The sequence below is a fragment of the Balearica regulorum genome, chromosome 2, assembly GCF_011004875.1.
Source record: "Balearica regulorum gibbericeps isolate bBalReg1 chromosome 2, bBalReg1.pri, whole genome shotgun sequence".
NCBI classification, from domain to species: domain Eukaryota; kingdom Metazoa; phylum Chordata; class Aves; order Gruiformes; family Gruidae; genus Balearica; species Balearica regulorum.
In genome coordinates this window covers 146,120,719-146,127,645 of record NC_046185.1, presented here as the reverse complement: position 1 = coordinate 146,127,645, position 6,927 = coordinate 146,120,719, and positions in this window count along the sequence as shown.

Below are 6,927 nucleotides of genomic sequence, written 5' to 3'. Positions count from 1 at the left end.
GCAAGACTGAATGTGCCCAATTTGATTTTTTTTAAAATTTTTAATTGAATTTTGAATTTGAATTTTGGGAATTGGAGTGTTGGTTTGGATATTGTCGTGTTTGAATAACATTGCAGAAGCTTGCCTTGCCTTTAAAGAAACTTTCCTGAGTAGGGAGATAGTAGCTTGGAGTATATTGTTGAAACTCAAACTGTTGTTAAAGCCTTGAACGTCAGGGTGAACTACACCCTACAGTGATTCTTTTAGCTTTTCAAAGGATGTAAAAGCTGTATGATCAAATGACCTATTAATGAGTCTGTCCCCTGCTTCCTGTCTCAATTAAACTTGCCAGAGTTAGAGATAACTAAGTTGTAACACCCCTTATGAAAAGACTGGACTAGATAGAGGAGCACCACCACCACAGTGACTGCCTTCACACAGAAGAGCAGGCCAAACTCAGCTGCTACAACATGGGCTGAAGAAGCCAGTGGGCCAAAATCTGGTGACACTTTTCTCTCTCAGCTTGCGGAGGTAAGAGAGTCATCATGTATTCAGGAGACAAAGAAGCTGTTGCTTGTGGGAGAACCACTATCTTATGTACAGTCTGCCTTGTTTAACACCTTTTAGTCTTCTCATGTCCCACATTTTACCTGATTACTGTTTATCTTCTGGTTTGATGAAATACTAAATAAGGCAAAAATCCTGCTTTCCTTCTACCCACAAATGTCTGCGGTCTTCTGAAGGAATCACGATTGTCTATATTATCTGTTTCTACAACATCAATTGTCTTTTGTGGGTACAGATTTTTCTCATATTTGGACCCTCGAGGACAAGAGAAGAGCCCTGAAATCAGTCAGCTGGTATTTCTGTTAAAATGACCCCTTTGCATCCCTGTAGGGGTGCAAGAGTGTTTTGAGTAGATGAATTTCAGTGACTTCATGCAGGAGTCGGGCCTGAAACTGCTATGGAAACGAAGCAGAAGCTCTGAAAACTATTCTAATCAAAGCATCTGTGATTTATAAAATTTGAATGAAATTAAATTATATAATTCAAATGCATTGACAACACCTTTGAGATACATTCGATTCGTTATTGTAGTTCATTACTCATGTTTATCTTTAATTTCTTCCTGGTTTCTCTTAAGGCAATCTCTGAAATGCAAGGGACTATCACTTTAACTGAGGGCTCATTCACTCAGATAAAGAGACATCTCAGTAACTTGGCATTTTAAAGCTTATGTTCCAGAGTTATGAACAACTTTGGAAAGACAAGAAGTGCTAGACAAATAGAAAATTTTATCTGATGGGCACATTTTGGGATTAACAAAAGCATGGAAAGCTCCTAGTACAGTCAGAACTGTGCAGTGCAAAAAACTGAAGAAGTTTATTGATAGCAATTAAACTGTTAACTTATGAAAAGAAGATGTTATTCTTTGAATTTCAGATTTCCAAACAAGCTTATTAATGAACTGGTGTTTGGGTGCTTCACATACTTGCATAGCTTTGGCAGAAATGGAGGTGGCTGGAGACAATAGGTAGTACGTAGAGTTTGCAATTTTCATTTTTATTTTTTCAGAAATGCTTACTTGTTTAAACTTTTAAACATAAAAATCTGTAGCTCAAATAATCTTTGTACAGAATAAACTGTACTAATTTGCAGGGATGTGGACTGGCTGGGAGTGTTAGACAGGATGAAATAATTATGCAATTTCTGTCTCATGTCTCATTCTCCTCCCTTCTCTAGAGTCTGTAGCAGCAGTGTGACAGTGAGTGTCGTACACTGTGGGGGCTGAGGGGCTGGATGGAAAGGACAAAGTCAGGGTAAAGCTGCTATATGTCATATCCTTGGACCAAAAGCTTGTGACATTTGCTTTCCTTCTGTAAATCTAGAGCCCATAAACTGTTAAGATGCTTGGAGCAGGAGTTAAGCACCTAGTTTAAAGATCACAATCCTGGAGCATTTACTCATTTGATGCATAATTTTTAGAGGTACATAAGCACACTAACTCCCATTTGACTTGTAAGCTCACTAAAGTTCAGTTTCTGTCACAGTGTGAGCAAATCAGAATGTGTCTCTTAAGGATTCAGAATCTAGAAATTAAGTATTTCCTAAGGCCCAGTCAAGGCATGCTTCAAAATTGTGTGAACTGGCCTCTGAAAAAAAGTGAGTATGGTCACTGCCTTTTTAAAGGTGGTTGAGAGAGAAATACAGATCTCTATGTTTATGCAAGCTGTCTAACTTTGCAGGGCACATTGGCTGCTTGTGCTGCCATTCAGAGGGACTTTGACAGGCTGGAGAAATGGGCCAACAGGAATCTCATGAAGTTCAACAAAGGCAAATGCCCAGTCCTGCCCTCAGGAAGGAATAACCCCATGTACCAGTACAGGATGGGGCCACTTCGCACAGATTTGCAGAAAAGGCTATGGGGATGCTGGTGGACAAGTTGGACATGAGCCAGCAATGTGTCCTTGCAGCGAAGAAGGTCAAAAGCCTCTTGGGCTGCATTAGGCAGAGCATTGCCAGGAGGCTGAGAGAAGTGGCCCTTCCCCTCTACTCAGCCCTGGTGAGACACATCTGGACTTCTGGGCCCAGTGCTGGGCTCCCTAGGACAAGAGAGACATGGACATACAAGGTCAGCAAAGATCCACAAAGACAGTTAAGGGCTTGGAGTGTTTGCTGCACGAGGAGAAGCTGAGAGAGCTGGGACTGTTCAGCCTGGAGAAGAGAAGGCTCAGTGGCATTTTATCCGTGAGTATGGATATCTGAAGTAAAAGAGTAAAGAAGATGGAGCCAGAGTCTCCTCAGTGATATCTAGCAATAGGACAAGAAGTGGTGTGCACAAATTGAAATACAAGAAATTCTACTTAAACATAAGAAAAAACTTTTTTTACTTTGAGGGTGACCAAGCACTGGCACTGGTTGCCCAGAGAGGCTGTGCAGTCTCCATTCTCGGAGATTCTCAAAACCTAGCTGGACATGGCTGTGGGCAATCTTCCTCTAGCTGAGCCTGCTCTGAGCCAGGGTGGTTGGACTAGACAATCTCCCGAGGTGCCTTCCCAACCTCTTCTGTGATTCTGTTACTCTCCAGCCTGGTGACCTGTTTATCATTTGTGGACTCCAGTCTTAGCTCCAAGGACTGTTTCTGTATTTACATTGCATAGGCCCTGGAGAAGATGCATAAGCAGTGTCTGGAATTGGGACTTGCTAGTTTCAGACTAGCTTTTGAGTATTCTGATTTGCCATGCTGTTTTATAAAATTTGGCAGAACAACCTCCTTCAGACCATTTCTAAAAGAGAAGAGCAACCATGTTCAGATCATTGAAAGGTAAGGTGTGTGTTCTCAGAAGAGGATTAGATCCAGGTCCCTAGATCCAGATGAAGGATTATCCCTGCAATCTCAAAGACCTCTATGCTGTAGAGAGAAGCGCTAGATTAAGACATTTTCCTACCTTTTGCATAGAAATCCCTAGAAATGGCTGGCTTCTGTACAGGTTATTTGGGGCAGAGATAAGACCATGCACCTAAGGAAGTGTCTTTTGTTGTAACTAACTGCTGATAGACAAATTGATAAACTTACCAAGCCATAAGGGTCACTTGAGGCACCCACAGATGCTGCTTAAAACTGTTGGGAAATCCCTGGGGTTTGAATTTTCCACTGAACTCTTGTAGAAGTCTTTCCATTTTCTTACCTCTCTGCAGAGCTCATCTGATGGGATAATGTGATAGACGAGGCATAGACAAATCTCATTTGGGAAGGAACTTTCTTCATCATTAGATTTTCCCTGAGAGAGCTTTATCCATTATTTTCTCATTTAAGTAGGTAACTTAATGGAAACACATATAATCATATATAGGAAACACTATATAATCATAGTGAAAACAGTAGATGAGTTTGTGGCCAACAGGCAGGGTTAGAGAAGCAACCTAGTGCCAAAACTTACGTTGTCACTGATGGTTATTATCTAGCAGTCATAGAGATATCAAATGCTGCTTCGTCCCTGTCACCGCACGGAGTTTTGCTCTGTCTTATTTATCTTATCTTCATAGAGCTAAAAATCACAAGGACACATTTACACTGTAAGGTGCAGTGCCATGTAATTTAGAAGTTTACTTTCAACTCCTTTTTTTTTTTTTTTTTCCCCTTGGAGCAGATTAATTATGGTAGAAGTATTTGCAGCAGTCGATCAGTCACCAGAAAATAATAACATAAGGCAGCCAGGACTGTAGTGGTAGACTTACTGGAAGGGTATTACATGATCAGGTTAAACTTAAGAAATTGAATTTGCTTGTCTTTTGCTAAAAATCAGTTCCACAATGGATTAGCTAACGAAATGTCATTGCAGTGACTGAAGGACGTAAACCAGGTACAGGTTTGTTGAGTATGTTTGTGGAAGAGATGTTTATATCTCACATTTTAAACAGACATAGGGGATAAATGAACACGCAATGTGTTTTTCATCAGACATACTGCCTAGGAACTTTCAGTACTTGAGAAACAGTGCTTGTTGCTGGCTGTATTTCAGATGGTCTCCTTATCATGTAGATCTCAGCAACAGAGGCACTGTGCAGACTGGAGTTTTTTGTTACAAGCAATGCAAAGGCCCATATTTTCATTTGTTTAAAACAGTGTAAAGCAGGAATTACGGCTTTTAGTAAAGTTTCACCTGCGTAAAACTAACCTGAGAATTCAGAAGTTATTTATGCATTTACATGCTACAAAGTAAGTCTTGCTGATTGTAAAAGCATTAGAGAGCAAAGTCTTAATCTGACATCTGACACTTTTTTAAACGTGAGTAAAGTGAACATGAATGTCTCTTCTGCCAAGACTGTTTGTTACCAGGTGAACCACAACTTTGCTGGGGAACAAGCTTGGCAATTCTTTGTCAAAGGTGGCCATTTCTGAAATAAGTAGGACACAAGTGTAGAAGAGAGGAAATGGTCTTTCTACTATTCAAATAATCATTTTGAACATACAAAAAAGGGATTCTTGAGAAAGTTACAGACCTGTAGGCTTGTTCTTACTGTCTTGAATCTGGGATATGTTTTGTGTTGTGAATTCTGAAGGAAGAGGGAAAAGTGTGAAATATGTCTTATATGACACAGATATGAGAGAATTAAAAGCAACTCTTGTTAAGGCTATGGTTTACATTCATACCAGAACTGTAAATTGCAGGAGTGTATTGCAAGTTCATTACTATCTACTTCAAGTCATCAGGAATTTTCAGTTTAAATAGCCTAAATCAAATAACTACCCATTATTAGAAACTATTTTTCAATGTCTTCGTATGTAATATTAGTAGGCTGTAAAAGTGAAAGTGGTTAGCAATTGTTTTTCTGAGACTTTGCAGAAGATGAGGCACATGCAGAGTGTCAGCCAATATGCCTCAGCTGGGAAGCAGTAACTTCAAAAAAGTGATTGAAGAAGCGCAGGAGATCTGATCACTTGCAGTCTGGTGTAAACTGACTGTGAATACCAGTGCTGGTATTTGCACGGTGTCATTTAAATCTTTTGTGTTTCTTTTTTTTTTAAAGATGGAGTATGCTTTCTGATACCAACAAAAAGTGGGTAGGAACTGATCCTGCTCTAGTTATGCTTCCTTAGAATTCAGACCGTCCTTTCTGAGGTCCCTCTTGCCCATGATCCAACATATGCTATAATTATGAAATGTCTGGAGAAAGATCTTCTGACAAATTAGGTTTTTTCCACCAATATTGAAATTTAATACAGAGCAGAAATTATATTGAGGGAGAAATGAAGGGAGAGGAAGAGAAGGAAACAAAAACCCTCACTTCGCACAAGTAAAGTACATTATAATTACTTCTAAAAACCACAGATCTGTGAAAGAGAATCACGGTCGAGAATGGAGGGTTAATTAAGTGCAATCTGACTGAAGAATTTTGATGGCATATTAAAATATTACATGCCAGAAAAGAATTTACAACAAATAGTCATGTGTTTTCTCAGTCCACCCTAATAATGCCAGAAACACTATGCCAGACAGTCAGCTACTCTGTTGTCTAGACAAATGGCATATTCTTGCTAACTGCAAGTACAAAAAGCCAAATTAAAATGTAGGTTTTATGGTAGTACGAAATGATAGAAAATGGACTATGCTCTCATAAGCTTTTTTACTTCTCATTACTTGAAATGGAATTGAAATCCTGCACAAGAAATTATACGGATTTCATCAACTATGAATATGTATTTTCCAAAATATATGGCTATGAACATATGGATCATATTTTCAATGCATGTCTCAACTTTAAGAGTTATTAAAAGTCATCTGTTTTGTAATATTTAAACTATTTCCAATGTTAAAGCTCAACTTCTCAGACACAATATTTTCCAGCAACCTTTGCAGAGAATTGTGTGGGGTTTGTGTTTACCAATGAGAATGAATTACAATGAGGAGGGGGGAATATTCTTTACATATTTCTTTGTTTTGGCATTTACACAGTCGCCTGCAAGAACTTTCTCCTGGACACTTCCTTGTTCTGGCGTTCCTGTTATGTATCTGTTTTGCCCTGTTTGTCTCGAAGTGAAAAGGGAGATGCTTTGCATTCGTGCAGGATGATGAATCACTAGGCAATTTAGAGTGCTTATTTCTTTACCAAATTACAGAAGAGGCCTTATTCTCCATTCCATCATTTCCTCTGAAGCCTTGTGCAAAGTGTACAAAAAATTATCATCAGTGAGGTTCTGGAGAATGATTCCAATACTCATGGGACTCCCCATGTGGATAGTACCTGAGGAAAGAATTGCATTCATGGCTATAGCTCAGTTGTGGATGTCATGTTTTCTGAATGGTGCTATGCTGTCCTGGGCATATTAAACTGCCAGATCTGTATTGTCCACTTAGACCTTTCTAAACTTACTGTTGATTACAGCTGCTTGCTACTGTGATGCTGTACCATGTATATAGATGACTTTTGTTTTTATACTCAAGA